Source organism: Chinchilla lanigera, unplaced genomic scaffold (assembly GCF_000276665.1).
Source record: "Chinchilla lanigera isolate Chin_1 unplaced genomic scaffold, ChiLan1.0 scaffold00124, whole genome shotgun sequence".
NCBI classification, from domain to species: domain Eukaryota; kingdom Metazoa; phylum Chordata; class Mammalia; order Rodentia; family Chinchillidae; genus Chinchilla; species Chinchilla lanigera.
Window position 1 is genome coordinate 3960345 of NW_004955525.1, and position 15447 is coordinate 3975791.

A 15447-nucleotide genomic window follows, 5' to 3' on the forward strand; every position below is an offset into this window, starting at 1 on the left:
GGTGAACTTTCAAACCCTTATCTATATTTACAGCAGCTCCCCATCAGCTCCCTCACGTTTCTGCCTGAAATCTGCCTCCTGTGAGATTAGTAGACATAAAAGATCCCTATAGAAACATGAGCTGCCCTGTGAAATGCCAATGTGAGGGATCTAGTTTTAGTGCTCCTTATGAGACTCTACTGCCTGATGATCTCAGGTGGAGCTGAGGTGATAAAGCTAGTGCCCATGAGCAGGTGCGGGTTTCACTGTAAAGAGATCATAATGAAACAATTGCTTGCACACTTGTATCAAAACCTTATCCATGAGTGGCAATTAATAATTAAGTTGCATTTTGTGGCAGTCTTTATCATGGCAAGTAAGTTGATATACTTGAATTGTACAGTTACTTTTGGTGTCAGGCTTAAATTCAAATCTGACACTTATTTTAGTCCATTACGCCTTTCTGTTTATTTTATATACTATTTGTATTTATACCTCTTTCCTCCACTGGAACTTGTCATAGTAACAGTTTTGGTAAGCAAACAAGCTGAACATAGCCAAAATCAGTGAAAAATAATATTCCACATGTAAACATCTTAGAAATGGTGAAATGATCCACTGATGAGAACCCTCTAAGACTGCAAACCAAAAGAAGGTGTGGTGGATTGATAACTAATGGTCATCTTGTAACACCCAATTGAACTGAACCAGTGCAGTGCTAGGTATGAGAGGCCCACCTGAGGATCACTGCAGGCAGCATAAGAGGTAGAAATGGAGAAGAAGAAGAGAAGCTGTTGGAAGCTGATGGGAGCTGTTTTCTCCTGGAATGCTGGTTCTCCTCAGGACCTTGTCATGCTGGCTCTCCTGATGAACTTAGCTGTGCGTACCATCAAAGGAATTCTTGACCTTACTGTCACTGAGAATTGTGAGGGTTCACATTGAGGGAGCTTTCTGGCTCTGAATAGGAAGATGGTGCACTGCTCAGTCTCGTGGAGAAGCTTATCACATTGGCTATCTTGATGGGAACTCAGCTGCTGTCATTGTCACAGAAGCTCGTGACTTCACTGTTGTTGAGGATGGTTGTGCTGCCTTCCGGGGAAGCTCTGGTTCTTACTTTGAGTGTTGCTTCCTGGCTCCAGTGCAGATCCTTCAGTCTGCTAGCACAGATCCTTCATCCAGCTGGCACAGACTTTCTAGCTTCTACCACTGACCTTTGGGCCTTCCCAGCTCAGATCCATGAAACAGGTCTACATGAGGCATTGTCATGGGCTCTAGAACTCCAGCTGGACTCGTGGGGCACATTGTTATGGGTTCTTGGTCTTCAGTTGGACTCTTGCAGGACATTATTGTGGGATCCATGTTCTCAGCTGGATTCTTTGTCTTTACTGTATGGACAAATTTCCTGCACTCCTTTGTATATTATTGGGTGACATAAAATAATCTTATAATTAAGTGTCCTGTAGTGTATTCTTTTCCCTTGCAAAATGTCAAACTACCACAGAATGCTACAATTAAAAGAAAAATATCAAGAAACCTACTTTATGAATTCATTGTAACAGGTGATTCACATTCTTTGCTTACGTTTTGTAGCATGTGGTGACTGGCTGTTCAACAAAGCCATGAAACATTCAAAACTGCTATGTCACATGGAGAACAAGGACTTTGCATCAAAAGACAAACGTCTGAAGTTTTTGAAAAGAAAAAAATGTGACTATAAAGAACAGAGCAAGTATTGATGGCCACCCCATCTTCAAAAGTGTCTGCACTGACAGCATCATTCTTTGGTGGTAACTGCATTGCACAAAGCGGAGCTCTTTATTATTGGTGAAATGTTGATCTTGCCTACTGCTAAGGACATTTATTGTGAAATTTTAAGAGAGGATATGGTTTAAAATGTGCAACAAAATCCAATTTCAGCTAACACCAAAATTACATAAATTGATGAAACAAAAAAGGATATTTAAGAACAATTGTTAGGACTATTGTGTCACCATGTTTCACAGTCTAGGTTGATCAGTTTACTAATGTTGACAAGAAGGTAATGATGATTGTTTCTGTGCTATGTAGCATTTTTGGTAGATGTGCCTAAATGTATATTATGTATACTTTTGTTGCCAAATGATATCACAGCTACAGAACTATTCAAGCATTTGAATACTTACATATCACAGAAGTTTAATTGGTCATTTTGTATTTTTCAGGATATGACTAAAATTATCAGCCACATTAAAATACATGTAATTAACATGTCTTCACATACCTGCGTGAGAAGATGGATGGAAAGCATATGCATCTCATATACAGAAATGACATGGATTTTAAATGTAAATCACTGGGTAAAGTTTCTTAATTATAATTATTGCTCCAGAGATTTCTTTCAGAACTCGTTGGTTGTATATTTTAGTGACATACATAAAGGGTCACAAATTTTGTTTATTGCTATGATATAGTCAGCATACTCCATGAAATCAATTCTTTACTTCAAGGGAGAACAGTTGTGTTCAAATTGGCAGATAACATGGCTGCATTCAAATCCAAACTGGAATTATGAGGGCATGAGTAAAATTTGGGATTTTTTGACATGTTTCAAGTATTACCAGGGACTTCCAAAGAGAATGAGGCACATCTTTGTTTCTCTGAGTTATTATCGTATCACACATTTTAGCATTCAAATGTTTGAACATTAATTCCTAACCATAAAAGTTCTCCAACCAAGGCATAAATGTATGTATGACAATATTTGTGAATAAGCTAATTGAATCAATATTGTTTGTGCTAGAAGAGGGAAAACTTTTTGAGATGGCAAATGACAGTTACCTTAAATATGTTTGAGACAACTTCAAGTCTCCATACATTCTGAATTAAAGCAATGCAAATTATTTTGAGATTTTCACAAAAATCGTGAAAACACTGCCTCCATTTTCAAAACTCTATCTTTTTCAAGCGAGGTTTAATGTAGCGATAACAACCAAAGTTACTTTATGAAATAGATAAGACATGAACAATACATTTTCGGTGTCATGTTCACTCATGACCCTAATATAGGCTTCTCTAATGCAGGAAAACAATCTCAGGCTTCCCAGTGATGTTGCATTATAGGAAGCTGTATAATTATTTCATTACATATCATAATGTAACACTAATAATATAAATGATGTATACTATAAATTCTATGCTTGAATCATCCCAAGCCCTCCTGTCCTATCCTTGTAAAAGCTGTGCTCCATGAAAACCATCTCTAGTGCCAAAATCATTGAGGAACACCAGTCACACAGTTAAAATTAGAACATCAATGTGCTCACCAATCCAGCTTTTGAGTATCTAAACAAGTGAACTGAAATCATGTGCCAAATGTATTTCTGCACACCCACATTCACTTCACCATTATTCCCAATAGCTCAGATATGGCAACAATCTGAAAGAACACAGACACATTAGTGAGAAATAAAAATGTGCAATAATAGAATATTATTGTTGTGGATTGTGTTCAGATGTTTCCCACAAAGCCTCATTTGGTCATAGGTGAGGCTTTTGCAGAAATGCCTGGATCTAGAGTGTGTGATTGATTCATGGTTCAATGCTATGATAAAGGGTGCTGGGATTAAGGGCATGAGTGCTACCCACCCTAAGTAACCTGGATAAAATATAAGGAATAGAAATAACTGTATTTCTTCCACTCTTGCTTTACTACCTTCCATCCATCATGAACTATTTCTCCTCTGCAACACCTATCTGCCATGCCAACCTCCTTTGGAACCAGCTGATTATGGACTGAAACCTCTACAGACTGTGAGCTAAGCGAACCTCACCTCCTTTAACTTTGGGTGTTCAGTATTTTGTCTCAGCCAAGAAAAAATTAACTAAGACAATTATTTAGTCTTAAAAAGAAGAAAACTACACAATATCAGGCAATAGGAATCAACATTGGGAACAACTTGTTAAGTGAAATAAACCAGACACAGAAAGGAAAGTCACTTTTAACAAATCATGACTTTTATTCTTCTTTGTCCATGAACTCTGTGGATTAACCCAATTTGAAGGAGCTTGTCATGATTGCATACTCTCAGTGGAAAAAAAACAAGTAAGACAAAAATTTACACTAATTTGAGTGTGTTTCCTCTTACATTAAGCAATTTCTAAAAACTTTATTTACTAATGCAAAATACAAATATATTAAAATTTAAAATGTATGATACTAGAATTTAAATGAATAGAATTTGGTGACACAAATTTCTAAAAGGAATCATGTATTAATTTTTATTTGAATCCAAGCTAAAAAATTATATAAATTGTACATTATAATGTGTAGCATAGAACTCAAATTTGAAATACTGTATAAAGGTAATATTTTATTTTATTCAGTTTTATAATAGCAAACACTGTTCATACTTACAGATATTTATAACTGTTATGGATTTTTTCTGAATGTCCCCTCAAAGACTCATGCAGCCATGTGTGGCAAGCTTTTCAGAGGTGGTCAAATCTAGATTTTGAGATTGAGTCATTGTCTACTGCTAGTATTGTGGGGTGAGTGCTACAATCACCCTACAGTAGGTAAACTGCATACAATATAAAGGAGGGAAAGTCTGGTCTCCCTGCTTTTGCTCATGTTGATTTGCTGGCTTCCACTGCCATGAACTGTTGACCCTCTCTGATGTGCCACTCTGACCTAGAGTCACCCAGTTATGAAGAGAAACCTCCACAAAGTATGAACTAACCTTTCCCATTTTAAATTTTGTGTCAGGAATTTGTATCAGAAATGAGAAAAATAAGTAAGACAATAACCATCATTAAAAATATGCACACTCTACATATTCAAATAAAAAATTATCATCACTTGTATTTTCATATCATTGTTCAATAAATTTAACTTGCATATTTGTTTTCATATTTTCAACTAATGTTATTGATTTGAAATGTGAAAACAATGCAACTTTTTGGAATTTAGTAATAAGCTCAATTTAAAGAACTTTAGAAAATTGGTCTTATGTTTGGAACAAAGGGAAATAGTTTAAATTCTTTTCTTGACAAATTAAAATACCAAATACACTCTTCCTCTTCAAATATCTGCATTAAAACATAAACATAGACCCTAAATGTGGGCAAGTGCTTCCAGTTGTTTTCTTGTATATGTAGCATGCTGTAATTACATGCGTTCTATTGTAAACTGGCAGGGGGTAACATAGCTGACATGTCCCTCACAAGGTCAGAGATGAGGCCTGTGTCAGTCTTTTGAATTTTCAGAACTGTGAGCTAAATATTTTTTCTTTTAACATTAGTTATTCTGCTTTAGATGTATATTATGATAATGAAAAGCTAACTAGCACAGAGAGCGAGAAAGAAGGGAACTTCATTTAAATTTATAGCAGTCTTCTCAACACAAACCTGAAAGGCCAGAAGTTATTGGAGTGAAATGTTTCAAGCACTATGAGCAAATACCTTCCAAACTGTATTAATTTATACAAAGCTATCCTTCAAGTAGGTGGGAGACTAGGGACAAATCACGGAAAAAGAAAACCTCAACAAATTTATGAATACAAACCCAGCACTGAAGAACAAAATTGAGGATATCTTAGACAGATACAACAAAAATAATAATGCTGAAAACTGTGCTGAAATGACAACACCAAGCAATGTCAATAGATAAGCAACAGCAAGAAATGTTATGGAAAAGTAAAACAAAGGACTCACTAAAGGAGGAAGAATGCAGTGTTAGTAAATAATGAATATATCTCAGTAATATCTCTCAATGTTAATTTCCTCAACTATACAATTGAAAGATAGATTTCCTGACTGTATCAAAACCAAGATTCCAACACTTTATTGCCTTCAGTAAAGTCATCTAATCAAAAAACATATTCTTAGATTAAATGCTAAAGGAACAAGAAAAATATTTCTTTAGCCAGGAGTCACAAAACAAGAAGTATTAGCAATTTTAACCTCAGACATGGTGAACTTCAAGCTACAACTTTTCAACAGAGACAAATAAGTTCATTATATACTATTTAAAGGAATAATCCAATAAGAAGAAATAATGTGTAAGTATTTATGAACCAAATAATGGAGCACCGGGGCTGGGGATTTAGCTCAGCAGCAAAGAGCCTGCCTGACAAGCACAAAGTCGTGAGTTCGGTTCCCGGTACCAGAGAAAAACCAGAAAACAAACAAACAAACAAACAAACAAAAACAAATAATGGAGCACCTATTTTTATAAAACAAATACTGCTGAACATAAAAGATCAAATAAATAACACAATCACAGTTGGGATTCTTAACACTTGTCCCTTACGAAGAGATACATCAACAAAATAAAAAAATCAATAAAGAAACATCAGAGCTAAACCATGCACTTTACCATATGGAATTAATTACAAATCATCCCAACACACTAAAACAGAGAATACATTCTTGTCTGTCACACTAATTACTTTTTCCAAAATGGATCATGTATGAGACCATACCAAATTGAATAAATAAATATAAAATTTTCAAAATCACTGCTAAATAAATATGAAATATTCAAAATCACTTCATGTGTAGAATCAGAAGAAAACAAAATAAAAATAAAAACTAATGACAGGAGAAATTGTAGGAAATATAGAAGCACCTGGAAAATTAGTAGCACACTACTAACTTCTAATAGGTCACAGAAGTAGTTAAAAAATCTGCAATTTAATGACAATTCTGATAAAACTCATCAAAACACCAGAAGCTTTATGAACACAGTACTAAGAGGGAAATTCCTTGCAATCAATTACCACATTTGGAAAAGTGAACAAGCTCAAATAAATAACCTCATGAAAAATCTTAAGATACATGAGGAACAACAATAGGTCCAAATTGAAATAAGGGAGGAAAATTAAAGAAATCAAAGCAGAAGTTGATGATATTGAGCCTAAAAATACAATACAAAAATCAACAAATTTAAGAGCTGGCTCTTGAAAGAATAAACAAAACAAATAAGCCCTTTACCGGATTTACCAAAAGTGCTAAAAGACTCACATCAATGCATTCAGGGTAAAACTAGGTCTTTTTTGGTAAATGGATGTATCTCAAGACCATAATCTTAAGTTAAATAAATCAGACCCACAAGTTAAATATCACTTTGTGTGAGAAATCCAAAGTGTAAATAAGGAGCAATATCGAGGATAGATATTGGAGAGTAAGAAGAAATTTTTCAAATGGAAAGGGGAACAAAGTGAAAGGGAAAGTAAGGAAAGAAGGAGAAAAGGAAATATTTTTTGAGTTATAGAATGGAAGGAAAAAATGGAAACAGAGCTTTTGTAAATGTGAAGGGGAACAGGGAGTGAAGATAGGGAATGGAAATACTAAGATATATTATAGGGCTGGAGATTTAGCTCAGTCGCAAAGTGCCTGCCTGGCAAGTGTGAGATTGTGAGTTCCTGGTACCAAAAGAAAAAAAAAAAAAATATATATATATATATATATATATATATATATATACAGGTACAAATTCTCTGATCATTATATATGGTAAATAAAAAATAAAGATAAAACACAGATAATCATAAGACTTTGTCAAAAATCAGAAGAGAATAACTACATATTCCAATGAACTGGCAAATTTTGAAGAATTGGACAGATTCATAGACTCATAAAATTTATGAAGCTAACCCGGGAAGACCACAAAATATTTGAACAACCAAATAATAAGCAATGGATTAGAGACTATACTAATTTTAAAAAATACCAAAAAATTCCAAAACCTGAAGGATTCATTGCTGAATTCTACACAATCTATAAATATATTATGTCGCTTCTACTCTTCGAGCTCTTCCAAGAAATAGAGATGAGATAATCCCAAATTTATTCATGGAATTCAGCATCACTCTGATTCCTAAAGCAAATAAAGACCTGACTAAAAACGGATAGTATGGCTCAATTTCTCTAATGAAAAGAGGTACAAATTCTGCAACAAGGTGTTAGTGAATGAAATACAGCACAAATTCAAAGGAATAATGTCATAACCAAGTAGAATTTATCTGAAAGATGTAAGAATGTTTCAGCATATGTAAGTCAATAAATATAATACATCACATAAATAGAAAGTTAGGTTAAAAGCAACATGGGCATATTGATAAATGCAGAAAAGACTTTCAACAAAATCCAACACCCCTTCATGATAATAACCCCAAAGTGAATAGGTATAGAAGGAGCGTATCTGAATTTGATAATAGCTAATTATGACAAACCCACAGCCAATATTGTTTTAAAAGGAGAAAACTAAAAGCATTCTCTTTAAAAGCTGGTAAAAGATAAGTATGCCCATTATCACCACTTCCACTCAACACTGTACTTGAAACACTATCCAGAGAAATCAGCCAAGACAAAAAAAAAAAAAAGATATACACATATGAAAGGAAGAACTCAATTTATCACTATTAGCAGATGGCATGATACTCTGCATCAAAGAGTGATAGAATACCAGCAAACAATTTGGAATTAGCAACTTCTGCAATGTTGCAGAATATAAAATTAACACATGGAAATCATTACCATTTGTGTACATAAATAATGAACTTAGAGAATGAATGAAATTATGAGAATGAAATTATGAAAGCAATAATACTCATGATAGTATCAAGAAAAATGAAAGGCCTAGGAATTACAGTATTCGTGGAAGGGAAAGACCTCTTCAAAGAAAACTAAAGTATTCTGACACTGGAGATTGAATAGGATATCAAAAATAGAAATATACCCTTTTCTCCTAGGTAGGCAGAAAAAATGTCAAAAGGGTCATGTTACCTAAAGTGCAGTACAGATTCAATGGAGTCTCAATTAAAATTCCAAGATAATACTTCCCAGACCCAGACAAAACAATCATAAACATCATATGGCAGGACAGATCCAGAATAGGAAAAGCAATCTCAGGAAACAAGAGTGAAGTAGGAAGCATCACAACTCCAGGCTTCAGACAATACTACAAAGCAACAGTGATAAAAAAAAATATGGTGCTGGAAAAAAACAGACATGTACATCAATGGAAGGGAATAAATGATAGAGTAATGTCCCCAGACACATTTAGCTATGTGATTTTTTACAAAGTATTGAGAAGAACACATTTGAAGAAAGAAAAACAGTGCTCTGAAAAGTGGATAACTTTTCAGAGGATTAAAATTGGACCTACATCTTTCACCATTCACTTGACATTTACTAAAGTAAAATCAAAATGAATCAAATATCTAAACAATAAAACAGAAACACTGAACTACTGGAATATAAAATAGGTAAAATACTTGAAATCATAGGTATAGTAAGTGACTTTTTAAACAGAAACAATTACACAAGACATAACAGCAATAATCAATGCATGGGATACAGCAAAAATAAAAGCCTCTGTACAACAAAATACAGTGAAGAGATAACATGAAAAGTAGAAATTTTTTTCAACTACTCTACAAGAGGAGGACTGATAGCTAGAATTAATAAAGAATTCAAAAATATTAGGCCACCTAAAATGAAATACCCCATCAAACAATGGGCCCATGAAATGACACTTAACAGAGAAAGAAGTACAAATAATGGTCATCAAATATATTTTAAAATGTTCCACATCTCTAGCTACTAGAGAAATCCAAATTAAAATAACATTAAGATTCCATTTTATAGAAGGAAGGATAATCACCAAAAAATATAAAAATATAAATTCAGGCAAAAGTGTCCTAAGAAGAATCATCTTACATTTTTGGTGTGAATGTAAACTAATACAACTATTATGAAAATCAATATGGAGACTTTTTAAGAACTAAAATTAGACATTCTATATAACCCATCCATTCTACATCTAGCGATCTTACACAAAGAGTCTAAGATATTAGAGCATGCATGTAATATACATGCATAGCAATATTTATAACAATGCAATTTATAATGCATAGCTAAATCTTATAATCATCCTGCAGACCCATCAGCATAAATCTGGATAAAAAATGTAGTATCTATACAAAATGAAACTCTAATCAGCTATAAAGACTTATAAACTTGAGACATTTGTAAGAAAATGAATGCACCTGGAAAATTGTAATATTGAGGGAAATAAATCAAGTTTAAAATCTTAAATACAAGAAGATATCTCTCATTTGAGCAAGGCAAAATGCAAACATAAAGCACAATAAAGGAAAAATAGAAACAAACAAGGGAAGGGACAACTTGCAAATGGGAAGAGATCTATGATAAACATAGTCATAAAACAATAAAAATTTTAAAAAGAAAAGGAAAAACACATTTTGTTATGTACATGTACACATTACTCAAGATAACTGTAAATTTCATGCACTATAAACATGTAATTATAAGCCATGTAATAAAATAAGACCTTAAATACTGATAACTACCTTATATGTAAATGAATTATATTCTAAAATTGAAACATATACAGGGATTTGGTAAGTTAATAATAATATACAATTATATACTTATAACAAACTCACTTCACTGTTAAGGACATGCATATATTAAAAGTGAAAGGGGAGATATTTTGGGAGCCACTGGAGCTGCAAATTGACCATGTGTGTGTAGGCAGAAGAGAGCCAGAGCACCTCCAGCAGTCAAGCAACCCCAAGATAAAACCTTTCTTACCTTCACTGCCTCCAGGCCAAAAGTTGCAGTTTTCAGCATAGTCTTAGCTGAGATAATACTGCTATGACAGAAAGAAATAACCAATTCACTAAAAGAATTTCAGGATCTAGCTAATATACACAAAATAATATTAGGAAGAATCACAGGAGTACTGGATTTTAGCAAATAGTGAAAAGAGAGTTCTGTATATAGGAAAGGTATTGATTTGACGGAGCTCACATATCACTCATGATCCAGTGTGCTGACAAGGGTACCTGAAGTTCTACATAAGACTCCTGTAAGATGGCTCTTAAAGCCTAGACAAAGATAAATTCTTATAGTAAATAATAATGTAGAGAAGCCAGATTGATAAAAGTTTGAGAAAGAACTTGGAGGCCCAGAACGATATGACTCACTAGTGTATCTGGTCACTTGCATCTTTGAGAAACTCAGTGGCAGTGGTCTTCTAAGGATTTGGGTTGATGGTTGGAAAAGCAGTGATAAATTCTGTTCCTTAATTTCTAGACAAATTTTGGGGTAATGTAATATAGAGGCCAAATGAAAGCATTTAACTCTTGAATTCAGTTTGACAGAGGGAATCATTCTTTGAATGTCAGGCAGATTCAGTCTTTCAAGAACCCAAATGTCAGCAATAATAGATTGGGTGTGTCAGTCTATATCTGTTTTCATGAGAAGCCACTTTGAAGATATCAATATGTAATACAACCACCATTGTTAATTCCCTACCACTTTGTTTGTAACTCTGTATTGTCTGTATTGTGCTTGTGATATGTTGTAAAATGTTGTATGTCTGTTAATGTTTCCCTCCTTTTATCCTTAAAATAAAAAATAAAAAAAAAGATAGGGGTTATGCATAGCATCAAGAATATGGACTTCACTCTCTTCCATGCTCATTTAACTGTTTCACTATTACACTCCTCACTTGCAAACAGCAGAAAATAATGCTGACAATGAAGTGTAACAACTTTTTTTTTCATTTTTTAAAAGAGTAGCTAACCACCAGTGGTCTAATTATTTATATTAGAGACCTGCTATGCTGATTTCATAGTGATTTATATTTACTGTAATTGACCTTGTCTCCAATATAGTTTTATCTTCCCTTCATCAACTTATAGAATGTATAACTGAGTGACACAGTAAGAATTCTGCATTATACTTCTTTAAGCAAGAGGCTCAGTTTCATGAAAAAGGTTTGACAGTGCATATTTGACAATAGGATTCAGCCTACATTTCATCAGTAATAGGAGACTGATTTAAAACTGGGCTGAACTTACTGCTGTGCTAGGTTGTTAGCTCAAGAAAAAGTTTAAATTACAGTATTTTCTTCCAGGATAAGGAATATGCATTGAAACTATGGTGCATTAACTAATGGGAAACTTGTAACATCCAGGTGAACTGAATCAGCGTGATTTTGGGTGTATAAGGCCCACCTGAGGATTGTTGCCAACACCATAATAGCAGACCTTGAGTGGAAGATGGGATGCCATTATTTCTTCTGGAGAAGATTGTCTCTTCTTTTCTTGATATGTACTCAGGTATTCTCATTGTTGGAGGAACTTGAGCCCTTGCTCATGATGAGGATGGCTGTGGTTCTTTTCAGGAGAGCTCTCATCCTTGCCTTGCATGTCATTTCCTGGCTTCAGTGTAAGTCACTGAGCCTGCTAGCACAGATACTTCACCCTCTGGCACAGACTTTCTAGCATCTGCCACTGACTGACCTTAGGGCCTTTTCACTGCAGATCCTTGATATTGACTTACATGAGACATTGTTGTCCCCTCTATGCCTCCGGTTGGACTCATAGAGTATATTATTATGAGCCTTAGGTCTTCAGCTAGATTAGAGCAAGACATAGCCACAGGATCCAGGTCATCACCTGGATTATTTAGGTCTCTCATGTGTGGATGAATCTCCTGCACTTTTGCACATTTGACCCTTTGCGTGAATATTATAATTGTATAAATTATCTGTCCTATATTTAATCTATTCCTCTGTAAACTCTGACTGCAACAGAAATAATTGCTGTTATTTGGCATTGTGTTTCCAGCAACTGAAAAATGGAAATACAAATGTACCCTCATAACATAATTCCCAAAGATCCTCTTCTAAAGTTTATCCACTGCTGGTTTAGAAATCCTAATAGTAAAGAGAAAATTGTTTCTACTATGGAGAATACAATATGTGGAATTTAAAGCTACAATTACCACCTAGTAATATTAAGTTCCCCATATTGTATATTGGGGTGGAGGCAATTAAATTTGCTGATCACACAGATGTAGAGATTTTGATATATTATGGAGAATTGGCTGGCATATAATTAAAATCCAGAGATGTTTGGGTTGACGAGGGTAATTTATGCTTCTGTGAAGACACAGGCATTATTGTACATAGGCAGTTTTAGCAAATCATAGTCCAATAAAATCAAAAGACAAAGGTCTGTGTCATGCTACTTAGCAAGCAAAGTAGCCCAACTGCTGCACAGATGAAAAGTTAGAGAAATACGTACAAGTAGTGAATTAGGGAGATAATTAATATCAATTACAACCACAGGATCATAACCTCTGTTCACTGGACCTGATTTGGAAATATTCTGGGACATCTAAAAAGAGCAAATTTAGACTTCAATAAAAATATGAAAAAAATTGAATCTCATAACCAATCAAGGAATTACAAATACTTTAATGAAAACCTTAATATTTTATAATGATAAACATTATAAAATTGAGAATAGCAAGTATTTAGAAAGGAGTTGATTCAATTGGAAATACTGCATAGCTAGTGGAAATGTAAGTTGATACAATCACTTAATAAAATATTTTATCATTATATTATAAACTTGAATAGTCACATGCTCTATAATACAATCGTATATTTAATTATATGCACTAGCAAAAGTCTGTGTATGATCAAAAAAAAAGACTAAGTTACACTATGGTTTAGAGCAAGAATAATCCCAAAATGCTAATATATTCAAAGGTAAGGCTTTGAGAACTTGATTCGATCATGGAGGGACTGGAGATGAATGTGGTCTAAGGAGGTGCAGCCTGATCTGAAGAGTTGTAAGAGGCTGGCTACTGGAGGGCATAACCCAGAAGAATGTATCTCAGTCCTTGGCTTCTCTCTTGTCTGCTTATAGGATGCCATGATGTGAGCCACTCTCACCTGACAGACTCTTCCACCAAGCCTTTTCTGCCATGGGGATGGGTAACTATCAACTGAAAACATGAGCCAAAATAACCCTCTCCTGCATTATACTGTGGATGTTGGGTATTTTGTCCCAGGAGAGAGAAAATACCTACGACAAGTTGTATTCATAGAAATTCCAAATGGTGAAAAAGGAAAGGTTTATTTTGAAAAAATACAATCAAATTGAGTACATTGTTATACAGTCATGTGCTGTTTAATGACAGATAAATTTTGAGAAATGTATTTCAGGTGATTTTATCATTGTGGAAGCTCATGTAGCACACTTACACAAACTAAGGTGGTAATAACATATAATAATATAATGTAAGCTTAAGAGACCAACATTATATGTGGTATATAACTTATTTGGAATAATATACAGCAATAGAGATCAACATATTAACCTCACAAACATGGTATTGAGGGAAATACAAGGAATTTGGAATGCAACCAATCTTTTTTGATTTGCATAAAGTTCATGACACTCATAAAACTACTCTTTCGTATTTATGGAGATTTATATACAATTAGGATAGAGGTAATCTCTGGAGTAATGGTTTTGAATTAAAAGGTACAGTGGTACTTCAGTTCACAAATACTTTTATTTGCAAACAGTATAGTTCACAAACATGAGCACTTGGAAAATTTTTTTTTGTTTGTAAACTTCACCTTGGGTGACAAATAAAATGTGATCACCTTTCCCAAACAAACACAAATGTCGCCATCTTTATCAAAATCATAGAACAAATGAAGTTTTTGAGATGAGATACATTTGTACATTGGAATTCTTCAGGGTGCTGAATACGTTCTGTTTCTTGGCATTTGTAGTAATTTCACTGTGCATATCTTTATATTCATTCTTCTGAATCTATGGCATATTTCACTAAACAATTTTTAAGCATTGTTTAGAATTATGAGGTGCCACACAACTGAACCTGTGAAGAGTTAGTTGCAGTGGGTAACTCAGTCAACAAAAATCCTGGAATTGAGTAATAAGTTGTGAATGTTCCTTCCAAGGACACATATACCTGTTTCCTTATCTATGGTTGTAGTTCTTTAACATGCTTGCTGAGGATATGTCAAAATTAGAAAATCACAAAGAAAAACTGAAGAAGGAATCACTAAAAACAAGAAGAACTTTAAAAAGACAAAAGAGTTTCATAAAAGTTTTGTAACTCAAAATATGTGTTAAAGAGAATAAAAAATAAAAACAAAAAATAGAAATGATGCAGAGTTTCACTACACAGGGTGGTAGGAAATCACCAATGGTTGTTTTATTACATATTGTTGTCTTCAAATTAATTGCTCAGATTATCAGATATAAGCATGCAAAATTGATCAAAAAGAACAAAAAAAAAAATCATTAACTGTTCTTTTCGGAGTGTGGGCCGGACTCATACCACCGCGATTCCCAGCCGAAAAGCGCGCACAGAGCCAGGTAGGCCCCACCCAATCCCGGACGCCAGGAGGCGAGAACAAAGACCCCGCGGACATTGCAGACTGAGTTGCTAGGGGCAGAGAGGCCCAGGGGATGGGCGGGGCAAGCAGGCCCTCCGAGCTGGCCGAGCAGGATCTACCAGCCCCCCATGCCTTGCGCCCAGGCAGCAAGTTCTCCGGGAGCGGCAGGACTCCTGGTCCGCGTGTGGGCCGGACTCATACCACCACGATTCCCAGCCGAAAAGCAC

General features: G+C 34.6%; 1 pseudogene; it reads left to right on the top strand.

Moving 5' to 3' along the window:
- Positions 1-783: 783 nt before the first annotated feature.
- The window catches only part of LOC102024609, a 25358-nt pseudogene continuing 10694 nt past the window's right edge, over positions 784-15447 (top strand).